This window comes from Lasioglossum baleicum, unplaced genomic scaffold, assembly GCF_051020765.1.
Source record: "Lasioglossum baleicum unplaced genomic scaffold, iyLasBale1 scaffold0055, whole genome shotgun sequence".
Lineage (NCBI taxonomy): Eukaryota > Metazoa > Arthropoda > Insecta > Hymenoptera > Halictidae > Lasioglossum > Lasioglossum baleicum.
In genome coordinates, this window is record NW_027469115.1 from 710,001 (window position 1) to 720,000 (window position 10,000).

Below are 10,000 nucleotides of genomic sequence, written 5' to 3' on the forward strand. Positions count from 1 at the left end.
CAAAGCTCTAGGATGAATATTTATCGAATAAACTCAGAATAATGTTCCGGGCGCATTGCGAGCAACTCCGACCGAAGCGAAATTTTTCTAAGTCCAACCGCCAAGAGTAAACTTTTTTCCTAGCGTTCCCAGACCATTATAAATATTAGATCATTGTATAATAACGCATTCTAACAATAAATATCAAGTATCAAAGCTTTAGGATGAATATTTATCGAATAAACTCAGAATAATGTTCCGGGCGCATTGCGAGCAACTCCGACCGAGCGAAATTTTTCTAAGTCCAACCGCCAAGAGTAAACTTTTTTCCTAGCGTTCCCAGACCATTATAAATATTAGATCATTGTATAATAACGCATTCTAACAATAAATATCAAGTATCAAAGCTTTAGGATGAATATTTATCGAATAAACTCAGAATAATGTTCCGGGCGCATTGCGAGCAACTCCGACCGAGCGAAATTTTTCTAAGTCCAACCGCCAAGAGTAAACTTTTTTCCTAGCGTTCCCAGACCATTATAAATATTAGATCATTGTATAATAACGCATTCTAACAATAAATATCAAGTATCAAAGCTTTAGGATGAATATTTATCGAATAAACTCAGAATAATGTTCCGGGCGCATTGCGAGCAACTCCGACCGAGCGAAATTTTTCTAAGTCCAACCGCCAAGAGTAAACTTTTTTCCTAGCGTTCCCAGACCATTATAAATATTAGATCATTGTATAATAACGCATTCTAACAATAAATATCAAGTATCAAAGCTTTAGGATGAATATTTATCGAATAAACTCAGAATAATGTTCCGGGCGCATTGCGAGCAACTCCGACCGAGCGAAATTTTTCTAAGTCCAACCGCCAAGAGTAAACTTTTTTCCTAGCGTTCCCAGACCATTATAAATATTAGATCATTGTATAATAACGCATTCTAACAATAAATATCAAGTATCAAAGCTTTAGGATGAATATTTATCGAATAAACTCAGAATAATGTTCCGGGCGCATTGCGAGCAACTCCGACCGAGCGAAATTTTTCTAAGTCCAACCGCCAAGAGTAAACTTTTTTCCTAGCGTTCCCAGACCATTATAAATATTAGATCATTGTATAATAACGCATTCTAACAATAAATATCAAGTATCAAAGCTCTAGGATGAATATTTATCGAATAAACTCAGAATAATGTTCCGGGCGCATTGCGAGCAACTCCGACCGAAGCGAAATTTTTCTAAGTCCAACCGCCAAGAGTAAACTTTTTTCCTAGCGTTCCCAGACCATTATAAATATTAGATCATTGTATAATAACGCATTCTAACAATAAATATCAAGTATCAAAGCTTTAGGATGAATATTTATCGAATAAACTCAGAATAATGTTCCGGGCGCATTGCGAGCAACTCCGACCGAGCGAAATTTTTCTAAGTCCAACCGCCAAGAGTAAACTTTTTTCCTAGCGTTCCCAGACCATTATAAATATTAGATCATTGTATAATAACGCATTCTAACAATAAATATCAAGTATCAAAGCTTTAGGATGAATATTTATCGAATAAACTCAGAATAATGTTCCGGGCGCATTGCGAGCAACTCCGACCGAGCGAAATTTTTCTAAGTCCAACCGCCAAGAGTAAACTTTTTTCCTAGCGTTCCCAGACCATTATAAATATTAGATCATTGTATAATAACGCATTCTAACAATAAATATCAAGTATCAAAGCTTTAGGATGAATATTTATCGAATAAACTCAGAATAATGTTCCGGGCGCATTGCGAGCAACTCCGACCGAGCGAAATTTTTCTAAGTCCAACCGCCAAGAGTAAACTTTTTTCCTAGCGTTCCCAGACCATTATAAATATTAGATCATTGTATAATAACGCATTCTAACAATAAATATCAAGTATCAAAGCTTTAGGATGAATATTTATCGAATAAACTCAGAATAATGTTCCGGGCGCATTGCGAGCAACTCCGACCGAGCGAAATTTTTCTAAGTCCAACCGCCAAGAGTAAACTTTTTTCCTAGCGTTCCCAGACCATTATAAATATTAGATCATTGTATAATAACGCATTCTAACAATAAATATCAAGTATCAAAGCTTTAGGATGAATATTTATCGAATAAACTCAGAATAATGTTCCGGGCGCATTGCGAGCAACTCCGACCGAGCGAAATTTTTCTAAGTCCAACCGCCAAGAGTAAACTTTTTTCCTAGCGTTCCCAGACCATTATAAATATTAGATCATTGTATAATAACGCATTCTAACAATAAATATCAAGTATCAAAGCTCTAGGATGAATATTTATCGAATAAACTCAGAATAATGTTCCGGGCGCATTGCGAGCAACTCCGACCGAAGCGAAATTTTTCTAAGTCCAACCGCCAAGAGTAAACTTTTTTCCTAGCGTTCCCAGACCATTATAAATATTAGATCATTGTATAATAACGCATTCTAACAATAAATATCAAGTATCAAAGCTCTAGGATGAATATTTATCGAATAAACTCAGAATAATGTTCCGGGCGCATTGCGAGCAACTCCGACCGAGCGAAATTTTTCTAAGTCCAACCGCCAAGAGTAAACTTTCTTCCTAGCGTTCCCAGACCGTTATAAATATTAGATCATCGTGTGGTAAAGCATTTCGAAGACAAATATCAAGTATGAAAGCGCTCGGATGAGTATTTATCGAATAAACTGAGAATAATGTTCGGAGCGCATCGCTTGCTCGGCCGCTCGAACGAATCGTTCGCGCGCCGAGGCGCGTCGGATCGCCGTGCGAAGGAGCTCGAGCGAAATTTTTCTAAGTCCAACCGCCAAGAGTAAACTTTTCTCCCCGAGCTCTCGCACGAGTTTAATCGTTATATCCACGCACGATACCGCTTGTCATCAATATTTCTCGAGTTTCAAAGCTCTCGGACGCGTATTGCTCCAGTTTTTGTGAAATATTGCTCCGACCGCCAAGAGTAAACTTATCTTTCCGGCTTACTCGGACAATTATAAATATTAGATCATCGTGTGGTAAAGCATTTCGAAGACAAATATCAAGTATGAAAGCGCTCGGATGAGTATTTATCGAATAAACTGAGAATAATGTTCGGAGCGCATCGCTTGCTCGGCCGCTCGAACGAATCGTTCGCGCGCCGAGGCGCGTCGGATCGCCCTGCGAAGGAGCTCGAGCGAAATTTTTCTAAGTCCAACCGCCAAGAGTAAACTTTTCTCTCCGAGCTCCCGCACGACTTTAATCGTTATATCCACGCACGATACCGCTTGTCATCAATATTTCTCGAGTTTCAAAGCTCTCGGACGCGTATTGCTCGAGTTTTTGAGAAATATTGCTCCGACCGCCAAGAGTAAACTTATCTTTCCGGCTTACTCGGACAATTATAAATATTAGATCATCGTGTGGTAAAGCATTTGGAAGACAAATATCAAGTATGAAAGCGCTCGGATGAGTATTTATCGAATAAACTGAGAATAATGTTCGGAGCGCATCGCTTGCTCGGCCGCTCGAACGAATCGTTCGCGCGCCGAGGCGCGTCGGATCGCCGTGCGAAGGAGCTCGAGCGAAATTTTTCTAAGTCCAACCGCCAAGAGTAAACTTTTCTCCCCGAGCTCTCGCACGAGTTTAATCGTTATATCCACGCACGATACCGCTTGTCATCAATATTTCTCGAGTTTCAAAGCTCTCGGACGCGTATTGCTCCAGTTTTTGTGAAATATTGCTCCGACCGCCAAGAGTAAACTTATCTTTCCGGCTTACTCGGACAATTATAAATATTAGATCATCGTGTGGTAAAGCATTTCGAAGACAAATATCAAGTATGAAAGCGCTCGGATGAGTATTTATCGAATAAACTGAGAATAATGTTCGGAGCGCATCGCTTGCTCGGCCGCTCGAACGAATCGTTCGCGCGCCGAGGCGCGTCGGATCGCCGTGCGAAGGAGCTCGAGCGAAATTTTTCTAAGTCCAACCGCCAAGAGTAAACTTTTCTCTCCGAGCTCCCGCACGACTTTAATCGTTATATCCACGCACGATACCGCTTGTCATCAATATTTCTCGAGTTTCAAAGCTCTCGGACGCGTATTGCTCGAGTTTTTGAGAAATATTGCTCCGACCGCCAAGAGTAAACTTATCTTTCCGGCTTACTCGGACAATTATAAATATTAGATCATCGTGTGGTAAAGCATTTGGAAGACAAATATCAAGTATGAAAGCGCTCGGATGAGTATTTATCGAATAAACTGAGAATAATGTTCGGAGCGCATCGCTTGCTCGGCCGCTCGAACGAATCGTTCGCGCGCCGAGGCGCGTCGGATCGCCGTGCGAAGGAGCTCGAGCGAAATTTTTCTAAGTCCAACCGCCAAGAGTAAACTTTTCTCCCCGAGCTCTCGCACGAGTTTAATCGTTATATCCACGCACGATACCGCTTGTCATCAATATTTCTCGAGTTTCAAAGCTCTCGGACGCGTATTGCTCCAGTTTTTGTGAAATATTGCTCCGACCGCCAAGAGTAAACTTATCTTTCCGGCTTACTCGGACAATTATAAATATTAGATCATCGTGTGGTAAAGCATTTCGAAGACAAATATCAAGTATGAAAGCGCTCGGATGAGTATTTATCGAATAAACTGAGAATAATGTTCGGAGCGCATCGCTTGCTCGGCCGCTCGAACGAATCGTTCGCGCGCCGAGGCGCGTCGGATCGCCGTGCGAAGGAGCTCGAGCGAAATTTTTCTAAGTCCAACCGCCAAGAGTAAACTTTTCTCTCCGAGCTCCCGCACGACTTTAATCGTTATATCCACGCACGATACCGCTTGTCATCAATATTTCTCGAGTTTCAAAGCTCTCGGACGCGTATTGCTCGAGTTTTTGAGAAATATTGCTCCGACCGCCAAGAGTAAACTTATCTTTCCGGCTTACTCGGACAATTATAAATATTAGATCATCGTGTGGTAAAGCATTTCGAAGACAAATATCAAGTATGAAAGCGCTCGGATGAGTATTTATCGAATAAACTGAGAATAATGTTCGGAGCGCATCGCTTGCTCGGCCGCTCGAACGAATCGTTCGCGCGCCGAGGCGCGTCGGATCGCCCTGCGAAGGAGCTCGAGCGAAATTTTTCTAAGTCCAACCGCCAAGAGTAAACTTTTCTCCCCGAGCTCTCGCACGAGTTTAATCGTTATATCCACGCACGATACCGCTTGTCATCAATATTTCTCGAGTTTCAAAGCTCTCGGACGCGTATTGCTTCAGTTTTTGAGAAATATTGCTCCGACCGCCAAGAGTAAACTTATCTTTCCGGCTTACTCGGACAATTATAAATATTAGATCATCGTGTGGTAAAGCATAATGAAAACAAATATCAAGTATGAAAGCGCTCGGATGAGTATTTATCGAATAAACTGAGAATAATGTTCGGAGCGCATCGCTTGCTCGGCCGCTCGAACGAATCGTTCGCGCGCCGAGGCGCGTCGGATCGCCGTGCGAAGGAGCTCGAGCGAAATTTTTCTAAGTCCAACCGCCAAGAGTAAACTTTTCTCCCCGAGCTCCCGCACGACTTTAATCGTTATATCCACGCACGATACCGCTTGTCATCAATATTTCTCGAGTTTCAATGCTCTCGGACGCGTATTGCTCCAGTTTTTGTGAAATATTGCTCCGACCGCCAAGAGTAAACTTATCTTTCCGGCTTACTCGGACAATTATAAATATTAGATCATCGTGTGGTAAAGCATTTTGAAGACAAATATCAAGTATGAAAGCGCTCGGATGAGTATTTATCGAATAAACTGAGAATAATGTTCGGAGCGCATCGCTTGCTCGGCCGCTCGAACGAATCGTTCGCGCGCCGAGGCGCGTCGGATCGCCCTGCGAAGGAGCTCGAGCGAAATTTTTCTAAGTCCAACCGCCAAGAGTAAACTTTTCTCTCCGAGCTCCCGCACGACTTTAATCGTTATATCCACGCACGATACCGCTTGTCATCAATATTTCTCGAGTTTCAAAGCTCTCGGACGCGTATTGCTCGAGTTTTTGAGAAATATTGCTCCGACCGCCAAGAGTAAACTTATCTTTCCGGCTTACTCGGACAATTATAAATATTAGATCATCGTGTGGTAAAGCATTTGGAAGACAAATATCAAGTATGAAAGCGCTCGGATGAGTATTTATCGAATAAACTGAGAATAATGTTCGGAGCGCATCGCTTGCTCGGCCGCTCGAACGAATCGTTCGCGCGCCGAGGCGCGTCGGATCGCCCTGCGAAGGAGCTCGAGCGAAATTTTTCTAAGTCCAACCGCCAAGAGTAAACTTTTCTCCCCGAGCTCTCGCACGAGTTTAATCGTTATATCCACGCACGATACCGCTTGTCATCAATATTTCTCGAGTTTCAAAGCTCTCGGACGCGTATTGCTCCAGTTTTTGTGAAATATTGCTCCGACCGCCAAGAGTAAACTTATCTTTCCGGCTTACTCGGACAATTATAAATATTAGATCATCGTGTGGTAAAGCATTTCGAAGACAAATATCAAGTATGAAAGCGCTCGGATGAGTATTTATCGAATAAACTGAGAATAATGTTCGGAGCGCATCGCTTGCTCGGCCGCTCGAACGAATCGTTCGCGCGCCGAGGCGCGTCGGATCGCCGTGCGAAGGAGCTCGAGCGAAATTTTTCTAAGTCCAACCGCCAAGAGTAAACTTTTCTCTCCGAGCTCCCGCACGACTTTAATCGTTATATCCACGCACGATACCGCTTGTCATCAATATTTCTCGAGTTTCAAAGCTCTCGGACGCGTATTGCTCGAGTTTTTGAGAAATATTGCTCCGACCGCCAAGAGTAAACTTATCTTTCCGGCTTACTCGGACAATTATAAATATTAGATCATCGTGTGGTAAAGCATTTGGAAGACAAATATCAAGTATGAAAGCGCTCGGATGAGTATTTATCGAATAAACTGAGAATAATGTTCGGAGCGCATCGCTTGCTCGGCCGCTCGAACGAATCGTTCGCGCGCCGAGGCGCGTCGGATCGCCGTGCGAAGGAGCTCGAGCGAAATTTTTCTAAGTCCAACCGCCAAGAGTAAACTTTTCTCCCCGAGCTCTCGCACGAGTTTAATCGTTATATCCACGCACGATACCGCTTGTCATCAATATTTCTCGAGTTTCAAAGCTCTCGGACGCGTATTGCTCCAGTTTTTGTGAAATATTGCTCCGACCGCCAAGAGTAAACTTATCTTTCCGGCTTACTCGGACAATTATAAATATTAGATCATCGTGTGGTAAAGCATTTCGAAGACAAATATCAAGTATGAAAGCGCTCGGATGAGTATTTATCGAATAAACTGAGAATAATGTTCGGAGCGCATCGCTTGCTCGGCCGCTCGAACGAATCGTTCGCGCGCCGAGGCGCGTCGGATCGCCGTGCGAAGGAGCTCGAGCGAAATTTTTCTAAGTCCAACCGCCAAGAGTAAACTTTTCTCTCCGAGCTCCCGCACGACTTTAATCGTTATATCCACGCACGATACCGCTTGTCATCAATATTTCTCGAGTTTCAAAGCTCTCGGACGCGTATTGCTCGAGTTTTTGAGAAATATTGCTCCGACCGCCAAGAGTAAACTTATCTTTCCGGCTTACTCGGACAATTATAAATATTAGATCATCGTGTGGTAAAGCATTTCGAAGACAAATATCAAGTATGAAAGCGCTCGGATGAGTATTTATCGAATAAACTGAGAATAATGTTCGGAGCGCATCGCTTGCTCGGCCGCTCGAACGAATCGTTCGCGCGCCGAGGCGCGTCGGATCGCCCTGCGAAGGAGCTCGAGCGAAATTTTTCTAAGTCCAACCGCCAAGAGTAAACTTTTCTCCCCGAGCTCTCGCACGAGTTTAATCGTTATATCCACGCACGATACCGCTTGTCATCAATATTTCTCGAGTTTCAAAGCTCTCGGACGCGTATTGCTTCAGTTTTTGAGAAATATTGCTCCGACCGCCAAGAGTAAACTTATCTTTCCGGCTTACTCGGACAATTATAAATATTAGATCATCGTGTGGTAAAGCATAATGAAAACAAATATCAAGTATGAAAGCGCTCGGATGAGTATTTATCGAATAAACTGAGAATAATGTTCGGAGCGCATCGCTTGCTCGGCCGCTCGAACGAATCGTTCGCGCGCCGAGGCGCGTCGGATCGCCGTGCGAAGGAGCTCGAGCGAAATTTTTCTAAGTCCAACCGCCAAGAGTAAACTTTTCTCCCCGAGCTCCCGCACGACTTTAATCGTTATATCCACGCACGATACCGCTTGTCATCAATATTTCTCGAGTTTCAATGCTCTCGGACGCGTATTGCTCCAGTTTTTGTGAAATATTGCTCCGACCGCCAAGAGTAAACTTATCTTTCCGGCTTACTCGGACAATTATAAATATTAGATCATCGTGTGGTAAAGCATTTTGAAGACAAATATCAAGTATGAAAGCGCTCGGATGAGTATTTATCGAATAAACTGAGAATAATGTTCGGAGCGCATCGCTTGCTCGGCCGCTCGAACGAATCGTTCGCGCGCCGAGGCGCGTCGGATCGCCCTGCGAAGGAGCTCGAGCGAAATTTTTCTAAGTCCAACCGCCAAGAGTAAACTTTTCTCTCCGAGCTCCCGCACGACTTTAATCGTTATATCCACGCACGATACCGCTTGTCATCAATATTTCTCGAGTTTCAAAGCTCTCGGACGCGTATTGCTCGAGTTTTTGAGAAATATTGCTCCGACCGCCAAGAGTAAACTTATCTTTCCGGCTTACTCGGACAATTATAAATATTAGATCATCGTGTGGTAAAGCATTTGGAAGACAAATATCAAGTATGAAAGCGCTCGGATGAGTATTTATCGAATAAACTGAGAATAATGTTCGGAGCGCATCGCTTGCTCGGCCGCTCGAACGAATCGTTCGCGCGCCGAGGCGCGTCGGATCGCCCTGCGAAGGAGCTCGAGCGAAATTTTTCTAAGTCCAACCGCCAAGAGTAAACTTTTCTCCCCGAGCTCTCGCACGAGTTTAATCGTTATATCCACGCACGATACCGCTTGTCATCAATATTTCTCGAGTTTCAAAGCTCTCGGACGCGTATTGCTTCAGTTTTTGAGAAATATTGCTCCGACCGCCAAGAGTAAACTTATCTTTCCGGCTTACTCGGACAATTATAAATATTAGATCATCGTGTGGTAAAGCATAATGAAAACAAATATCAAGTATGAAAGCGCTCGGATGAGTATTTATCGAATAAACTGAGAATAATGTTCGGAGCGCATCGCTTGCTCGGCCGCTCGAACGAATCGTTCGCGCGCCGAGGCGCGTCGGATCGCCGTGCGAAGGAGCTCGAGCGAAATTTTTCTAAGTCCAACCGCCAAGAGTAAACTTTTCTCTCCGAGCTCCCGCACGACTTTAATCGTTATATCCACGCACGATACCGCTTGTCATCAATATTTCTCGAGTTTCAAAGCTCTCGGACGCGTATTGCTCGAGTTTTTGAGAAATATTGCTCCGACCGCCAAGAGTAAACTTATCTTTCCGGCTTACTCGGACAATTATAAATATTACATCATCGTGTGGTAAAGCATTTGGAAGACAAATATCAAGTATGAAAGCGCTCGGATGAGTATTTATCGAATAAACTGAGAATAATGTTCGGAGCGCATCGCTTGCTCGGCCGCTCGAACGAATCGTTCGCGCGCCGAGGCGCGTCGGATCGCCGTGCGAAGGAGCTCGAGCGAAATTTTTCTAAGTCCAACCGCCAAGAGTAAACTTTTCTCCCCGAGCTCTCGCACGAGTTTAATCGTTATATCCACGCACGATACCGCTTGTCATCAATATTTCTCGAGTTTCAAAGCTCTCGGACGCGTATTGCTCCAGTTTTTGTGAAATATTGCTCCGACCGCCAAGAGTAAACTTATCTTTCCGGCTTACTCGGACAATTATAAATATTAGATCATCGTGTGGTAAAGCATTTCGAA